The 18,449-nt window shown below is 45.2% G+C and overlaps 1 pseudogene across 1 annotated transcript; it reads left to right on the top strand.

The window, feature by feature from the left end:
• Positions 1 to 12,736: 12,736 nt before the first annotated feature.
• Positions 12,737 to 16,049, top strand: LOC149333917 (uncharacterized; annotated as a pseudogene). The gene is made up of 2 exons (XR_016285341.1): positions 12,737 to 12,959; positions 13,076 to 16,049. The product of XR_016285341.1 is annotated as an uncharacterized LOC149333917 (transcript).
• The last annotated feature ends 2,400 nt before the right edge of the window (positions 16,050 to 18,449 follow it).

Raw genomic sequence — 18,449 nt, 5'->3', positions numbered from 1 at the left:
TCCATGACTTTCACCCAAGAGAACGGCGTACCCCAGGGGTGCATTCTAAGCACGACACTCTTCATAATAAAAATGAATTCCTTAGCTAAAGAAATACCCAAGTCCATAATGTATTCAGTTTATGTAGATGACCTACAAATAGCATGCACGTCCTCCAGCATATCAACCTGTGAGAGACAAATACAAATCACACTAAATAAACTAGGTTCTTGGGCAGACAAAAATGGATTTAAATTTTCCCCTCAAAAAACAGTAGCTGTTCTTTTCTCATTGCGACGAGGCCTACAGGTCGATCCCAGTCTATACCTGAATCACACTGTGCTACCAATTAAACAAGAACACAAATTTTTAGGCCTAACTTTCGACAAGAAACTCACATTTCTACCACACATTAACAACCTTAAAAAGAAAGCTTCTCAAGCCCTCAATGTCTTAAAAGTGCTCTCACGGAAGCGGTGGGGGTCCGATAGAGCAAGCCTTTTACAAATATATCGCTCTCTGGTGCGCTCCAAGCTGGACTACGGGTGCATAGTATATGGCTCGGCAAGAGCATCCTACTTGAAAAGATTAGACCCCATTCATAATCTTGGTCTCCGCCTATCATCTGGAGCATACAGAACATCACCAGTAGCCAGCCTATACGTTGAAACTAATGAGCCCGCTCTTGAGGACCGAAGAATCGCACTAACATGCACATACGTCTTAAAAATCCGTTCTCTTCCGAAACATCTCTGCCATCCAGTTGTCACCAAGTGCCCATCTAAAAGATTATTCATCAACAAACCACATTCTATCAGGCCATTACTACTGCGCTTTGAAGATAAATGTGAAGAGCTAACAGTACTAGATGCCCTACCGAATATTGCACAAAGGAATGAATATTTGCCACCATGGTACAGCCTGCCTTCAGTATGTGACTTCACAATTACACATTTAGACAAAAAGCAAACGCCAAACGAGTACATATTACAGGAATTCTTTGCACTACAAGAAACGTATGACACCTACATTGAATTTTATACCGATGGCTCAAAAACAGAAAGTCATGTTGGAAGTGCAGTAATCCAAGAAAAAAATAAACAGATAATACGACTACCAGAATGCGCATCAGTTTTTACTGCTGAGTGTTATGCCATCTTCATAGCTGTAGAAAAAATAGTAAGAGAGAACATCAAAAATAGCATCATATACACCGATTCCCTCAGTATGCTCAAAGCACTGCACTCCAGGAATGCTACTGAACCCATAATAGGAAACATCATACATAACATAGTTAAAATCACAAAACAAAAGCACAACATTAAATTCTGCTGGGTTCCTAGCCATGTTGGAATTGTAGGTAATGAGAAAGCAGATGTATGTGCTGCACAAGCCCGGAATGGCCAAATAAAGCAAGTGAACATACCGCACAGGGATTGTTTAAAGTTTATCTACAGTAAACTCAGAAATAAGTGGCAGGCAGAATGGGAAGAGCACACAAACAACAAATTACATTCTGTTAAGCCCATTTTAGGGGAATGGCAATCGTGTAGGCATCAATAACGTTTTACCGAAGTTATTTTATGTCGGCTCCGCATTGGACACACCCACCTCACGCACAACTTTCTGCTAACCAAACAAAACAAACCTCTCTGTGACATGTGTGGTGCTGAACTCACAGTGAACCACATTTTAATTTCATGTATAAAGCTAGAAGAGCTAAGAAAGAAATATTTTACAACATTTTACAGGGAAACCATCCCATTACACCCCATGTTACTTTTAGGTGATCGAGCACTGGTTGACATCTCATGTATTTTTAGGTTTCTCAAGGAAGCAAGCATTTTAAACAAACTCTAAGTATAGAAAGCTTCACCTTTAACAAAAACTCTAACTTTGTGTTTGGCGCATCATAGCCTCAGTTGCTTTTGCGCCATTAAAATCAATATAACTAACTAACTAACTCTTCTTCCATGAGCAGAATTAGCAACTAGGGCAAACTCGTATTTTCCAGCGCGCCCAGAGCCAGGGTTGCCAGGTCCTAAACTTGAAGCGCCACAAAAATCACAAAAGTAGCCAAAAAGCGCCAAAGTTGCAGAAAAGCGGCACCAGAAGTATGCCATATGTATAAGTATGCCATATGCCATATGTAGGTTTTTAGATCTAGGCCTTGATTTTAGAAGTGAACACTTCTTTTGGGCCTTAAAGCCTAGAGGCAACAACCACACCTTCTGCCCGGAATTCTTTTTCCTCTTAAGGGGTGGTGTTTGGTCCTCGGTGTCAGTGTCAGGGTCGTCAGGGGGTGCCGCCGTTGCCTCTGACTGAGGCACAGCCGCCGGCTCGATGATGCAGCAGGAGTCGTTCGAGTCCTCATCAGCCATCACATCGTCATCTGCGGCCGCCTCGTCCCCAGCCACCGGGCGGGCCGGCACATTTTCTACCACGTGGATCTGATGAAGGTCTTCGTCCCCGCAGTCCATGGCAGCTGTCAACAGGAAATTTGGATCTTCTTCCATGAGCAGAATTAGCAACTAGGGCAAACTGTCGTATTTTCCAGCGCGCCCAGAGCCAGGGTTGCCAGGTCCTAAACTTGAAGCGCCACAAAAATCACAAAAGTAGCCAAAAAGCGCCAAAGTTGCAGAAAAGCGGCACCAGAAGTATGCCATATGTATAAGTATGCCATATGTAGGTTTTTAGATCTAGGCCTTGATTTTAGAAGTGAACACTTCTTTTGGGCCTTAAAGCCTAGAGGCAACAACCACACCTTCTGCCTGGAATTCTTTTTCCTCTTAAGGGGTGGCGTCTGGTCCTCGGTGTCAGGGTCGTCAGGGGGTGCCGCCGTTGCCTCTGACTGAGGCACAGCCGCTGGCTCGATGATGCAGCAGGAGTCGTTCGAGTCCTCATCAGCCATCACATCCTCATCTGGCACCTCATCTGCGGCCGCCTCGTCCCCAGCCACCGGGCGGGCCGGCACATTTTCTACCACGTGGATCTGATGAATGTCTTCGTCCCCGCAGTCCATGGCAGCTGTCAACAGGAAATTTGGATCTTCTTCCATGAGCAGAATTAGCAACTAGGGCAAACTGTCGTATTTTCCAGCGCGCCCAGAGGCAGGGTTGCCAGGTCCTAAACTTGAAGCGCCACAAAAATCACGAAAGTAGCCAAAAAGCGCCAAAGTTGCAGAAAAGCGGCACTAGAAGTATGGCATATGTATAAGTATGCCATATGTAGGTTTTTAGATCTAGGCCTTGATTTTAGAAGTGAACACTTCTTTTGGGCCTTAAAGCCTAGAGGCAACAACCACACCTTCTGCCCGGAATTCTTTTTCCTCTTAAAGGGTGGCGTCTGGTCCTCGGTGTCAGTGTCAGGGTCGTCAGGGGGTGCCGCCGTTGCCTCTGACTGAGGCACAGCCGCTGGCTCGATGATGCAGCAGGAGTCGTTCGAGTCCTCATCAGCCATCACATCCTCATCTGGCACCTCATCTGCGGCCGCCTCGTCCCCAGCCACCGGGCGGGCCGGCACATTTTCTACCACGTGGATCTGATGAATGTCTTCGTCCCCGCAGTCCATGGCAGCTGTCAACAGGAAATTTGGATCTTCTTCCATGAGCAGAATTAGCAACTAGGGCAAACTGTCGTATTTTCCAGCGCGCCCAGAGGCAGGGTTGCCAGGTCCTAAACTTGAAGCGCCACAAAAATCACGAAAGTAGCCAAAAAGCGCCAAAGTTGCAGAAAAGCGGCACCAGAAGTATGGCATATGTATAAATAAGTATGCCATATGTAGGTTTTTAGATCTAGGCCTTGATTTTAGAAGTGAACACTTCTTTTGGGCCTTAAAGCCTAGAGGCAACAACCACACCTTCTGCCCGGAATTCTTTTTCCTCTTAAGGGGTGGCGTCTGGTCCTCGGTGTCAGTGTCAGGGTCGTCAGGGGGTGCCACGGTTGCCTCTGACTGAGGCACAGCCGCTGGCTCGATGATGCAGCAGGAGTCGTTCGAGTCCTCATCAGCCATCACATCCTCATCTGGCACCTCATCTGCGGCCGCCTCGTCCCCAGCCACCGGGCGGGCCGGCACATTTTCTACCACGTGGATCTGATGAATGTCTTCGTCCCCGCAGTCCATGGCAGCTGTCAACAGGAAATTTGGATCTTCTTCCATGAGCAGAATTAGTAACTAGGGCAAACTCGTATTTTCCAGCGCGCCCAGAGCCAGTTTTGCCAGGTCCTAAACTTGAAGCGCCACAAAAATCACAAAAGTACCCAAAAAGCGCCAAAGTTGCAGAAAAGCGGCACCAGAAGTATGCCATATGTATAAGTATGCCATATGTAGGTTTTTAGATCTAGGCCTTGATTTTAGAAGTGAACACTTCTTTTGGGCCTTAAAGCCTAGAGGCAACAACCACACCTTCTGCCCGGAATTCTTTTTCCTCTTAAGGGGTGGCGTCTGGTCCTCGGTGTCAGTGTCAGGGTCGTCAGGGGGTGCCACCGTTGCCTCTGACTGAGGCACAGCCGCTGGCTCGATGATGCAGCAGGAGTCGTTCGAGTCCTCATCAGCCATCACATCCTCATCTGGCACCTCATCTGCAGCCGCCTCGTCCCCAGCCACCGGGCGGGCCGGCACATTTTCTACCACGTGGATCTGATGAATGTCTTCGTCCCCGCAGTCCATGGCAGCTGTCAACAGGAAATTTGGATCTTCTTCCATGAGCAGAATTAGTAACTAGGGCAAACTGTCGTATTTTCCAGCGCGCCAAGAGCCAGTTTTGCCATGTCCTAAACTTGAAGCGCCACAAAAATCACAAAAGTACCCAAAAAGCGCCAAAGTTGCAGAAAAGCGGCACCAGAAGTATGCCATATATATAAGTATGCCATATGTAGGTTTTTAGATCTAGGCCTTGATTTTAGAAGTGAACACTTCTTTTGGGCCTTAAAGCCTAGAGGCAACAACCACATGTTCCCTTACCGCTCAGCACACACAAAACTGGTCAAGAGAGGAATTATGAAGTCGGGCCTATCCAGCGCTCTGAACAAGTCCTGTCTGCATCTTATAGAATGCAGCTTCCATAGCCACCCTAGTAGCACGCTTTGTTGCCTCAGTGTGGCCACAACGTTACCTTCTAACATTGCCTTAACGTGGCTAGCGTCCTCTTTTTGCCACGTTAACGCAACATACATAAGATAACGTTGAGACAATATTGCTCTAATGTTACATCAACTTTCAGTCAATGTTAAAGCAACTTCTGGAGGCAATATTAATGAAACATTGCTACAACATGGTCTTAATGTTGATACAACTTTTTATTCGCACACATGCAACATTCCCACGACAATGTTACTGCAATATTGCTGCAATGCTGTCATAATGTTTCAGAAACATTCAGACAGCATTCTAAATTACTGAAATATTTCAGCGACCAATAATGGCGGCGGCTCAGTAAAGTGATCTCTCGAAACTGTGTACAATGGCATCGTCATACCAGAATGGTTACAGCAGCTTAAGGTCACAAGAATGAGCAATTGAGCATTACTCCTTGCTACACAGTAATGCGGTGCTTGCTATAGAATACAAATACAAGACTGCACTGCACAACACATTGTTTTTCCATACTTTCCAGACCGCTTACTCTAAGTAAATCCTTAAATGTTACATTCATTAGCTCTCTACCACTGCTCCTATCGTTTAGATGCAACAAGATTCCATGACATGGTTATTCTGACAATTAGACTGATTTATTTAAATAGACAGAAATATAATTTCGAAAAAGGAAGCAGACTTATAATACACTCAACATTTACACAAGCACATTGGCATAGCTCGAAAAATGCAACATGTGGGCTTACATTTTCACGGATATGATTTATTTATTTACTTCGTAAAGAAACTTGCAACAAATCTAAAAAAACAGTACACATGTGAGCTACTCGGGAACAAGAACCAGAGCTAATGTTTTAAACAGTTACTAGGCGCATTACCATAGCATGAAGACGTGCACACACCTCTCAACTGGCATGTTATAAATACAAAACACTTCAGTAAACTATTTACACAACAATAGCACACCTTGAAAACATGCACCACCTGGACTTTGTATTTCCCAAATATAACATATTCATTTTGGGCACAACATTGCAACAAATAAACAAAGTAGCAGTTCAGCCTAGTTGGCCATTCAGAAACAAGGAGCAGAGGTATTATGAACAGCAGTTAGTTGTTGGGCTGTTTAACATCACTGATTTAAGTGCATAGTTTTCCAGCCCTACGAAACACACACACACAGATACATGAGCCGCTGCGGTGGTTCAGTGGTTATAGTGCTCGGCTGCTGGTCTGTTAAGACACGGGTTCTATCCTGGCCGCGGTGGTTGCATTTCGATGGAGGCAAAATGCTAGAGGCCCGTAAATGCAATCTGCAATCCAAAGAATGAGGACAGGTTCCAAACTTGTCAAGCACTGCAGTGATTGTACAGAGATTTTCAAGTGCGTAGATCCTTAGCAGAAGCAGACCACAAACCACATGTGAAGCGACAGACGCATCATATTAAAAAAGCTGGTTCACAATGTGCGAGCAATACTTCAATTGTATCATATAATGCAGATATGATGTTTCTTTCATAGTTTTTATGATAAAGGTGTGATAAGTTTGTTTTTTTCCTGCTGGGCTGGTCTGAGGGCATTTAAGCAGTGTCTGTGCCGTTAAATAACCAATTGTCAGTGAGCGCTGTGTTTTATCCTTCTTCCCAACTTGAGTAAAACGGCAAGTTGGTACATACTTGAAGAAAACAGCGCAGCAACAAGCACAAGAGAGAAGATGGGACAGGTGCTGACCAGCAACTGAAGGTTTATTGAAAAGGAACACTTAAAATATGCTCACTTTACAACCAAGAGCGCACATGAGCTGCGCGAACAACACCGATAAGCTATCAACTTCAGTCATGGTGGTCAAGATTCAACAGTTCACAGTCATGAACGACTGTCCGTCCTTGTTCATGATTGTGAACTATTGTATCCTGACCACCATGACTGAAGTTGACAGGTTATCAGTGTTATTCGCGCAGTTCATGCGCACTTTTGGTTGTGAAGAGAGTATATTTTATGCGTTCCTTTTCAATAAACCTTCAGTTGATAGTCAGCACCTGTCTCATCTTCTCTCTTGTCCCTGTTGCTGCGCTGTTTTCTTCAAGTATCCTTCTTCCCTTCTTTGGTCATCCACCGTTGCACTGGAAAACTACAAATTTAAAGTACTGGCAACATTTGCCTGAACAATTTAGCACGTCTAAAATATGCTTGTCTTCTGGTAGCCTCCAGCTGCTCACAATGATGGTCTCTTTTAATTCATGATGTCACAAGCGAAGCTGCATCCCTGCAAAAAAAAAAGAACCAAAAATTTCCTAATGTAAGCATAAATGTCTAATAACAAATCTTCTACACTCCTCAAGGAACACAGACATTAGACAGCTCTGATTAAAGAACTTATGTCCAGTCACTTGGCTCAAACCAAAATAGTGAAAAAAAAATGCCCTTCCCTGGCACCGCGAGCATATTTTAACAGCCTGAGCAACAAATTGTTCTGAAAGTGGCTAAAAAATGCATTCATTACATAAAAGACATCGACTATTCATGCCACCTAAAATTCCTCCAAAGCAAGCAAATAATTTAAAAACAAAAATTCCCATTCCCGCACCTCACAGCAATGGCCAGTGCTGCTGTCTCGCTTGAATCCTGCCTTACGACAAGCGGACCTACTGATGTCATCCATGGGGACGGCCATTCAATTGCTTAAAACCACAAGGGCGTTTGTAGATGAAGGCGTAGCCGGCTGGAGGTGGTTGCACATCACTCCCTTTGTCTTCCCTCAATTGTGCCATGGCGGGTGGCCGACAAAGTAAACCGAGCGGAGAGGGCAGGCCCAGCCTATAGTCTTTTTCAGCCTCACTGCTGTGCACAATTTGAAAGGCAAAGTTGCTAACGGCCGATTCTTCCGGGGCTACATAAGCTAGATCACAAACTGATGATGGGTGCAGGGGTCAAGTGGATGCAGCTAGCACAGGAAAGAACTAATTTGGGGAATATGGGAGAGGCTGTCGCCCTGCAGTGGGTATAGTCTGGCTGACGATGATGAAGGATGATTGAATACCAATGAATATTTCACTTTTCTTACCCTTGGCGCAAATCGCTGCACAGTCCCATAAATGTTGGTTATAAGGGTATACATCTGATTGGAAATGAGAGGGCAAAGACTAGTATAATGCAGCAGCGTCAGTTTCGAGTGAAAGAATAAATTCTGGTTCCTTGCTTAAAATGCCGCTGGATTTATGCTGTCTTCCAGTAGAATGCATGAGAACTGGTGTAATGCCCTCGCACAAAGGGCAGACGTTAAGGAACATGCACATGTTCTTCCAGAGAACGCAACATTCCAAAGTAGTGGTAATGACCATCGGTCATCACTGCTGGATGAGTATGCCTCTGCGTCTTTAGTAATTTTCTAGCATCCGTGGGTAACTCTGGATGGTATGGCTTCAGCACTTTAAGCAGGGAATGCAGGTGAGAAACAGGAGCACGCGCAAGTCGTGCTCTAGACATTGAGTAGCGGCACCAGACTCAAGTGTCATCCAATCTTCATAAACCACCAACTCCTTATTGTCAGAAATCCGCGACAACTCCTATGTTGCCCTTTCTATGTCAGAGATGCTGCTAGCGGTGCTAAAATCCGACAAGTGAGAACTGCGGCTTTCAACTGCGTCCTCGCCTGGCGCTGCTAAAGAGGATAAAATAATATTATGCGATCAAAAGGCATCTTGATACTGTTCTGCTCATGTTGCGTACAATCTGCTGCCATGACCATTATCAAGCCTAACAACAGCAAAACAGTTTTCTAGTTCGTCGTGAACAGCCTCTGCTGTTCTTGGGCGTCGTTGCTGAATGGACACTTCGCTTAGCGAACACTTCATTCTCTTCATGATACAACGAATGTAACACTTCATCAAACTATCACGAAGAACCAACACAAGTCACAGCACAACAATGGAAGTCTAGAAATTACTCACCATTGAGGTCATCCTCTGGGCAAGCCTTTGTTGTTTCAGCTGAATTCCAGTGAAACCACAACGAAACACAGCAGCGCGGGCACGGCGACCGCAAGAAAAACTGTACTAGAAGAACAAAAAACGTGAATATCTTGCCACGACTGCCGCTGACACGCAACGCAGGTTCTCCGATGAGCGCGCATCGCAGGATTGGCTCTCGGCGCGGCCGCGGTTTGGATTTGGATTTGTGATAGTAATCTCCATAGCCATTAGACTGCGGGGCGTTAGTGAAACCAGAACTAAATTTCTTCGGCAGTTTTAATTTTGTCTGCATGTTTAATTGAAAAACAAAGTACTTCCAGCTCATTAAAAATATTTTAGATAGAAATATATCTTTCTACATTAGTGTCACAGAGTGCAAGTACACTTGACTGCTCACCATTTGCATACACACCACATGCAAACTTGCCCTCGAAGTAAAAATTAATAAATAAATAAATTAATACTGTCATGGTGAGTAGAAGTGATCTGGTACCGGCTTTTCTATTTGGGCTTCAGAAATAGCCCGAGAGGGCAGACAATTAACCTATAGCATGAATTTTATATCAATGCCATCATATGTGGTTCAACATTTATTCATCATTTGACAATATTGCTGCAATGTGAAAATACCACTTTAGGGCAACGTTATCAGCATGTTGCTTGGTAACATTGCAGCAACATTACCTAATGTTGAAGAATGTTAGCGCAACATAGTACAACATTGGCAATCTTGTTGCAACGTTGCAGTAACATACTGTGCTACTAGGGCAGGTGCAGCGCCTTTCAAGCACAGGGTACCAGCCATCCCTGTTCTCATCTACTGCCGAAAATCTGCTTAGCAAACCAGCTAACAGGCCCGATCAAATCAACTGAAACAATGTGGTGGTTATCCCGTTCCTTCACGGGGTTTCACGCAAACTTTTAAATGTCGGTGCGAGCTCTGGCGTCAGAGTGGTTTTTACCGTACCGGAAAAACTCTAGAATATGCAAGAGAGTGAATGCGGAATACGCGACCGTCGCTTGTTCAACGCGTGATCAACAGCGATTCGTAAGCTGCTCGAAGAGCGTTGTGTATTTCATACCACTGTCCTGTGGTAAGTGGTGTATTGGCCAGACCGGGGGATTCCTTAATGACAGGCTAAGGGAGCACATAAAAAACGTTCAAAACAAATCGGACAGAAAAATGGTTTGGTTTATTGGGGTTTAGCGTCCCGAAGCAACTCAGGCTATGAGGGCCGCAGTAGTGAAGGGCTCCGGAAATTTCGACCGCCTGGGGTTTAACGTGCACTGACATCGCACAGCACACAGGCCTCTAGAATTTCGCCTTCCTCGAAATTCTGCCGCCGCGGCCGGGATTGAACCCGCGTCTTTCGGGTCAGCAGCCGAGCGCCCTAACCACAGAAAAACAATTGGGTCTCATTCGAACATGCAGCAACAGCACTTCTCTCCCCCTTTAATGAAGTCTAGTGTTGTGCAGGTGCAGGATGCAACTGGGAAGGTAGATTATAGAAGTTGAGATAAAAAGGCTGGTAACACGTGGGACAGCAATTTTTGTTTTGCTTTCAACAAAACTCAAACACTTTGCGCAGCAGTAGCACTGGAAGTTTAAAATCACCCTCGTGGGATGATGGGACCTCGGCTGAATTAATAAGTTCGTGTGTCAGTTCTTTTCTTTCACTCTGTTGATGCGACGACATGCTGTGTAAAAGCAATAAAAAACCCGAGTTGTCAGTTAGTGCCGTGTCCTGTCAAATTCTTTCCTTTCTGTGCTCTCTTTCTGAGTTCAAAAATCAAGCGGCAGCTGTGCCTGCAGCTGGCGGGCATGTGCCACCGTCTTGCTTCCTCAGCGCGACCTGCCCATGCTCACTGGCTTCTTGCGGCACGCAATAAGCGGAGGTGGTGTGGGGAAGTCTCCAGTCGTAGCTTTGTCTGATGATTTAAGGCATTTGAAGCACTCGTGGAATGCGAGTCGGTGCTCTGTGGTTGAGCGACAACGGAGACTACCAAGCCGGTGGTGTGTACCTTACCACCGGGCAAATCCATTTCACGGCCCATGCATTCTTGATGTTGAAAGGGCATGACGAGGTAGGGACAAAAGCATAAAAAAAGGAAGGCCTTAGCAACGTTGGTTTGCAATTTGGAGTTTATTCGGATCGTCACTTGTAAAAATACACGTCAGCGTCTTCCAAGTAATCTCCAGAAAACAAGATATCAAAAAACACGGGAAAACCGCTACGACGTAGGCACAGCCATTGATAGACGCGCATAAAACATAAGCGATACAAACCTAAGGGTAAGTTAGAAACAAGATATTTTTTGTCCGAAATGGGCAGATGGGGCGCTAACGTAAGCGCTACCAAGCATTTAGGATTTCAGTCAGTTGGAAAACCAATATTGTGAACTTGTTTTGTTTCTTCTCTACAATAAAACTTCGGTTGGGGCTAGTTGGTGCAAATCAGTTCTTAGTGTAGCGCCTGTCCTCGTGCTTCTCTCTTCTTAGTGGATTGTCTAGTGTTTTGTAGTGATCGTTCGCCACGAGAATTTCTTCTGTGCAAGTTTTTAATATTTAAAATACCAGTTATATGCAGCGGGAAAAAGTGCATGACTCGTTCTTCTAATGAAGTTATCAAACTTCTTCTTTGGCACAAGGAGGCAAAGAAAGTCGAATCGATGTGCTTTGCACCTTTTACAGTGCTTGTTTTTAGTAATGTCAAGCTCGTCTTTTCATTAAATTTATATAGTAAGTTTGTGCCGTGGACGTGCTCGCACCCATACATTCAAAGCTTCTGTCTTTTTCCGTCCTCACCGAAAAGCTGCGTCGCACAATTGAATTCAATCGTATGCTGTTGCAAACTTTGGTTAACAGAGCGCCTTTCTACGAAACCGGAAACTATACGAAAATTAAAGTTACATTATGCGCGTAAACTGCAGTGTTGAGGAGCTCAAACACAAACTGGAAACCCCGCAGGGGCATCTGCAACGCTCAGGTGACAGTGAGTTGCGACACCACGGTTTCGCGAGCATCCACAGGGACATCTCCACAGAGGGATGATGGTGAGCAGTGCGTCACCACGGACCCGAGCACCCGCGCTTGCCATGCGTGGCATCGCCGTGTCCGGGGAAAATGGTATCGTGGTGGTCGAGCCGATGCTGAACGTTTATACCTCCGTACAGGTATTCTAAGGCCGTAGAAGTGTTCTCAGGTAAAAGCGAAGATTGAAGAAATCAAATGGCTGTGAACAATCAAGATTAGTCCAGTCGCTTCTCGCGTCATGAACAAAAATGATAACACCCCTTTTCTGCGGCCTTGCGCGAACGAACGGACGCTACAATGATACGAGGCAATATACTATGGCACAACATCCTGGCTCTTCCAGGTAGAAAATGGTTATAAAAGCACATCCACAGCTTCAAGACTGGATTTGGTTTTAACCCAAATATATTTAATGCTTTATCCGAGAAGTCGCAACATATGGATGAGTTCTCATGCAGAGGAGGCATCGTCTTTGATGAAATGAAGATCTCCAAGCACCTTTACGTGAAATCAACTGGTGAGTGGTTTTTAAACCTTACCTACACCCCCGTAAGTAAGCTGAAATATGTTGCAACTGTGTTTTTGTATACACTACTTGTATTTTTTCTGGTGAGCTGGAAGGATTTGTTGATCTTGCCCAGTTTACTAGACAAGCGTTACTAGTAAAACACTGTTTAAAATTTGCTGTTTTATCTTTCTAGGCAAGTGGACACAAGTCCTTGGGATTTTTGCATCACGTGGCAATGTCAAGGCAGACACCTTAGCCAAGATCATCATCGAGGCGACAATTCTCTGTGAGAGAGCTAGATTCTTCGTTGACTATGTCACGTGTGACGGAGCAAGCTTGAATAGATCAATGTGCAAGCTTTTTCGCACTCGAGGTAACTGCTGAACTGGATTGAATTGCAAATTGTTGTTGTCTTAAGGTCACTTGAGTGGTTACGGCGTTACAGTTGTTCGAAGCATTTGCTTAAAGCACTGCCTCATTTCTTTGCAGGTGCAAGCACAGGGTGCAGGGCGCCACATCCTGCCAGCTCAACGCGCCATCTGCACTTTCTCTCGGATTTCCCCTATCTAGATGAAAATGTGCGAAATGCGTTCATGGGCAAAGGGTAACACACCTGAGTGTTGGGTGCACGTTCAACCGATCCGAGAAGCTTGGAAAATGGACAGCCAGAGTGTTTCCCTTAAAGCCATGCCGAAGATCACCAGCATGCACCTGAATCCCAATTCTTTTGAAAAAATGAGAGTTGCTTCAGCATTCCAACTCTTTGGTGATGATATAATTAGAGGTATATTTATTTATCGCACCCATTTAGAACGCTGTTATGACTTCGTGGAAGCAACTGAATTTTTTGTAAAAAGAATGAATAAGCTTATCAGGATAATGACTGCGCATGTGCCAAAAGCAGCGTTATACCCGCAGTCACCAAACTTTTCATTTTTAAAGGAGTTTCTTGAACACCTCACAGATTGGGTTGAGGTTTTTTGAGCAAAAGCACAGCTGAGGGACTTCGTGTTTCCATTCAAAGCACACTTAGTTTGGTTGAATATCTCAGCACACTTGGTTTTAAGTATCCGATGACTGCAAACTTGAGTCAAGACAGGCTTGAAAGTGTTTTTAGCATTTTTCGGCAATCATCAGGAACTAATGACCATCCGAATGCCGCTCAGTTTTTGGTTACTGTTAATGCCCTTGCATTCTACAACCTTGCAAAACAACCGCCATCGGGAAACTGTGCACCAGAAGTGGTCACTTCCTTAGTTTCAGTGCCTAGGAAACAGCCGGCCAGCGAGAATATGCTGGCTATTCTCGACAGCCTTATTGACAAAGGAGCGCTCAATGATGCAGAAAGTGCATTGGTCTCGTGTGCTCCACGTGCAAGTATTACGTCTGGCCACAGTGCCTGTGTGACTGGCAAAAGCCATGAGATGTTGATTTATTATATCTCTGGGTACATTGCTAGAAAAACATTGAAAAAAAGCCAGTGCATAGAGTGTGCGTCAGCCTTGACGTGTGAAAAAGCACTGGCTACAGAAAATGATCGGGCTGCAGCTTTCACCGCAAACTTTGATAATGATGGATTACTGTATCCATCTGGCCCGTTAATGAAAATTATTACCATCCTTGAAGACAGCTTCACCACTTATTTTATTCTGAATAAGTTGCATGAAAAGAGCATTGCTGACTTCGCTGATTTTTTAACACGTGTAAATTTTCCGTCTCTGGCCTGTGTGAAAGATGCACGTGAAATTGTTAATGGAATAATCAAATTCTATATTCTGCTTCGCCTGCGCTTCTACACAAGTCTATAAATGTTGAGAGGGCAGCCAAGAAAGAGCAGCTGAAGCTGTTAAAGATGAGAAGATGCCAGTAGGTGGTGCAAACAAGAATGTTTGGTTTATTGGGTTTAACGTCCCGAAGCAACTCAGGCTATGAGGACGCCCTAGTGAAGGGCTCCAGAAATTTCGACCACCTGGGGTTCTTTAACGTGCACTGGCATCGCCAAACAAACAAGAATGTGGGCAGCCTGAGTGCAAAGTGATGGAAATAAATAGGCTTAACAACGATTTTTATTTTGTGCCATACATTGCTGATCCTTGGGTATCTCTTCCTTGACAGTATGTGTTACCTACATTGCATGGGCTAATAATGCTATTTTGTTAAGCACGGTATTCGAAGTAACTACTTAGAACGCAATGCTTGTGTTCATTACTTCAGTAACTTGGTTGCCTAAGCACTAAGGAATGCGTTCCTGTAGTTTGCCTAAAGCACGCGATTTACAGGGCTCAGGTTCTCGTGTTACATGTTTTAATTGTGCGTGCATCTAGAAGTTTCTAGTGTTCAGTCTTTCTTCTAACTTCATTCAAAGTCCGTAGAAGTTGAGATCGGATCAATAGCATAAATGAAAACGCCGTTGTCAATAGCGCTCTGCTGCAAGCGCACACGGTCGTGGGTTTTAGAATCCTGGGTAATGTTCTTGATGCAAGGATATTCTTATTTAAATTCCTTAGAAGAAGGTATGATAATACGGCATGGCAGCACTATTCAGAAAGGAGAATACCGTGTAAAAATATGAGGGTTCGTTTCGCCTTCGACTCTGCAGTGCGCGCACAAAATTTGTTCGCAAAAAGAAAAAAATCGTTTGCGTCGCTACTCTGAGAACTGAAGTGCGCATTTAAAAACCACGACTAAGCGAAAATCAAAGAAAAAAAAGAGTACAATTGCATGCGCAAGGCATCTGAAAACGCGCAGAGAATTCTACCAGCGCGCGTCTACCGCGACGCCGTGGCCGGCACGGCACGATGGATGGATGGATGGATGGATAGGAGCGCCCCCTTTGAAACGGGGTGGTGGCAATTGCCACCATGCTCAGCTTTTCTTTATTTATTATTTTTTTTGTTTACTGTGTTGGCAAATCTCATTAAGATTCTCCATCACCTTTGCCTACGGTTTCCTACAATTCTAACCTTATGCCACATCTGCTTTTCAGCCACCAATCCTCCAATTGCTTTTTGCTGACTTCCACTGCAGATTTATTTACATGACCATTGTTATCTTTAAACCCTAGGGCCTCAGAAAGAGTGACTGTGCCTGCATCGACATCCGGATGGATACCATCACATTTGATTATGAGGTGTTCAATTGTTTCCACAGATCTACCACACACTGCACATTTGTCATCTTCTTCGTTAAATTTCTTTTTGTAGCTGCGCGTTCTAAGACACCCTGATCTAGCTTCAAAAAGTAGGGCACTGCCTCTTGAGTTATCATAGAAAAATTCTTTCCTGATCTGCCTTTTCCAGAATCGATATAGTTCTACACTATGTTTCTTTTCCATTGAATTCATCCAATTTTTAACTTCCACGTTTTTAACCTGTCGTTTAATGCTCTTTTTTTCTCCGTCCTCATGCCCGGCATACTTGCTGGTTAGTTTTCTAGTTCTTTTCCGCCACTGTGAGTCAACGTTCTTTCTGTATAAATATTTAAATACCTTATCCCCGCAGGGAGGCGTCTGCTGCGTGCAGGCGTTGGTGAGTGGCGACACCACGGGGTTAACCCGAGCATCCGCAGGGACATCCCCGCAGGGGGATGATGGTGAACAATGCGTCACCACGGACCCGAGCATCCGCGCTTAGCCGTGCGTGGCATCGCCGTGTCCGGGGAAAAGGGGATCCTGGTGGTTGAGCCGATGCCGAGCGTTTGGACCCTTAAGGCCCCTCGGCGGAGGCAACACACCACTTTGGCCCCAGCTTCCTGCAGACGGCACCTCCGGCCTGACCCAACCGGAGGAAATCGGCAGTCGCCTTTTCCTGTCCTCCCCTCTATCTTTCACTTTCCTATTTCCTTTCTTACAACTTTCCTGTATCCTCTTCCCTTCTTTGTTTTTTCCTCTTTTTCCTGGCGGCGAGGGTTAACCGTGTGTGACCAACTACCCTGAGTTGAGTCATATTAGGTTATAGTTAAGGTGTACAGCTGGCGTGGGCAGGACTTACTTTCAAGTTCCTGTCGCGTCCCCTTGTTGGACTCCATGGTGGGTGGCTGGCACCATGACCGAAAAACATCAATTTTTTATGGCTCCCCCCCTTTCAAAACCTGATCGCTCTCTGAAAAGAGTGCGGAACGAAGCAGCAGACTTTTTTTCGAAAAAGAAACCGACATTCACTAAGTTTCATGTTATACACAGTAACTGTGAACAAAAGCAAGCCCGAATCATATCCCCATTTCTTGTTACCAAATGTCTAACAGATACCTTAGGGCCTGGCTACAAGGTATCCAAAATGTCCAGTGGCGACCTACTTCTCGAACTCCGTGAGAGCATCCAATGCTCAAAACTCTCAAACATCGATTCCATAGGGGACATCTCTGTCTCCGTAACTCCCCACCGATCCCTCAACACAGTCAAAGGCGTAATCTCAGAGGCTGACTTCATCCATCTAACAGAAACCGAAATGCTTGAAGGACTTTCCGATCAAAATGTAATTGAAGTGCACAGAATCAAAATCCGCAAAGACAACAAAGAAATAGACACCAAACACATGGTCCTCACGTTTAACACCAGCAGTTTGCCCGAAACGATCGATGTTGGATACCTGAAAATCACCGTAAGGCATTACATACCCAATCCCCGTCGCTGTTTCAATTGCCAGAAGTTTGGCCATGGCTCGCAGAGCTGCCGCGGCCGCAAAACCTGCGCGAAATGCGCATCAAAGGACCACCAGTCTGAGGAATGTGACGCAGCACTACGCTGCGCAAATTGCGAAGGAGACCATGCTGCGTACTCCAGGGCGTGTCCGTCCTGGAAAAAAGAGAAAGAAATCATTACCATAAAGACAAAAGAAAACATTTCATTTAAAGAAGCCAGAAGGCGTTTTGCAGTTACAAATACATTCTCCTTCTCAGCAAAACCAAACTTCGCTGATGTGGTGCGCGGGGGCGTAGCACCACACAGCGCTCCGGCACCTGCCGCGGCCACTTCCACCGCGCCTGTGGCAGTGCCATCCACGCCCCAGGCCGAGACAGCGAAAGCTGCTCTGCCAACTACAAGCCAGGGAGTGCCGGCCCACAGGTCAGCATCCCGCAGGACTTCCCCCCGTCGGGGGAGGCCTGACAACCACACACCCGCGGCTTCTTCGCGGTCGTCCAGCACCTCTTCCGAGGTGATGGACCAAACTCCCAGCCCGCCTGCTCTACAGCGGCGGAACAGCTCTCTTGAGCGAAAAAAAGGCAGGGCTACCATAACGGCCCCAGAACATAAGTAATCCTCTCGTTGCTCCTACCCCAAAATATAAACATGGCTTTTCTAGTTCAGTGGAACTGTAGAGGAATATTGAGAAATTACGACGACATAAAAAACATTTTAGGGTCAATGTCACCCGTAGCCTTATGTCTCCAGGAAACCAATCTAGGTCCACAACATATGAACATCCTGAAGCATTATAAAACTTTTAGACGCGATCGTGAGCAGGCAAATAGACTCTCTGGAGGCGTCGCGATTATCGTACAAAGCGGCGTTCCTGCTCGAGAAATAAAACTCAAAACAAAACTTGAAGCCGTTGCGGTCAGTGTCGTCAGCCATAAAACAATTTCTCTCTGTTCTGTATATATTCCTCCACATTCTACATTAACAGTCCACGATTTACAAGAACTTATCAATGAACTTCCAGAACCGTATCTAGTAGTTGGGGACTTTAACGCTCACTCCCCTTTTTGGGGAAGCGAGCACTGTGACTCTAGGGGTCAAATAATCGAAGATTTTATCCTCACAAACAATGTATGTCTTTTAAATACAGGAAAAGCCACCTACTGCTCCCCTGCCTCGGGGAAAATGACCTTTTTAGATTTGTCTTTTAGCTCACCTTCTGTTTTT

This window comes from Amblyomma mixtum, chromosome 8 (assembly GCF_055824585.1).
Source record: "Amblyomma mixtum isolate Tamu chromosome 8, ASM5582458v1, whole genome shotgun sequence".
In the NCBI taxonomy this organism is placed as follows: Eukaryota; Metazoa; Arthropoda; class Arachnida; order Ixodida; family Ixodidae; genus Amblyomma; species Amblyomma mixtum.
This window is presented reverse-complemented; position numbering and strand designations above follow the sequence as displayed.